This window comes from Octodon degus, unplaced genomic scaffold (genome assembly GCF_000260255.1).
Source record: "Octodon degus isolate 3935 unplaced genomic scaffold, OctDeg1.0 scaffold00004, whole genome shotgun sequence".
Classification (NCBI taxonomy): Eukaryota; Metazoa; Chordata; class Mammalia; order Rodentia; family Octodontidae; genus Octodon; species Octodon degus.
Window position 1 is genome coordinate 11,683,679 of NW_004524580.1, and position 1,146 is coordinate 11,684,824.

The following is a 1,146-nucleotide window of genomic DNA, read 5'->3' on the forward strand; positions in this document are numbered from 1 at the left end:
TGAGAACAGGAAACATGTCACTGGAAAATCCTGAGGAAAATCTATGTAGACATAATCACAACATCATTTGGTGGTGATGTTTTCAAAATAAGTAACTAAAGAATTGAATTTTTTAAAAAGGTGGAAAAATGTTTCTAAAGTACTTGAAGCCTTATAGACACAGCAAACCAATCCAAGTGGCATTTTTGACTCATTTATGTTTTTCATGTGTTGTATTGTTCTTATTATTGATAAGAATTCTAAGCAGTTTGAATTAAAATTGGAATGTAAATGTTTAAAGGGAAATAATCGGAAAGGAAAATGTGAAGAAAAGGATGCGGCCCTGAGTGCCTCCCCCCTAAGATGCAGATGCTCAGAACCTCAGCATCTTCCGACTGTGATGCTGCTGAGCTCAGTGCCTCACTGCTTTCCCTGCCTGACCTCCCTCTACCAAGGACAATGTGCTTTAGTGTCTTGTACACCATTAAATCTGCCCCTTCACTGTCCTGATGAAGCTTCCAGTAGAGTAGTACCGAATGGCACCTGGAAGAGCAGAGGGTCACAGGCTCCTTGCGGATGTGAAAGAAACGAAAGACAAAGGGGGAAGGAAAAAGAAGTGTAAGGTAAAAATGGAAAGCCCTGACACATATATCTATAGCGCAGCTAAACAGAGCTCAGTTCCTACCCAGATTAAATTCTTTTGCTAAGGGCTGCTTTATCTCCTCTGTTGCACCATTTAAATGTAAGCCAGTGAGATGCAAAAGGAAATGTGGTCTGGAAAGAAAACAAAAATGATAAGAGCTAGATATAGATATGACTAGTATTGCAAACATCAGACAGCAAATTTAAATTACTATATTGATATGTTAATCATACTGTCAGGACAAAGCCCACAACCTGCAAACACAGACGAACTGTATGAGAAGTAGGAATACTAAGTGATAATCGAAGTGATAAAAATAATTTTAAAGCACTATAACAAAAAGGAAGAATTCCTGACAGTTTTTTAGTAGAGTTAACAAGAGTAGTGAACAAATCAATAATTTTGAAGATACGTTAGTAATAAAGGCAATGTATACATTCTTTTTTTTTTTTTTGTGGAACCGGGGATTGAACTCAGGCCCTTGCACTTGCCAGGGAAGCGCTTATTCCACTGAGCCATCTCCC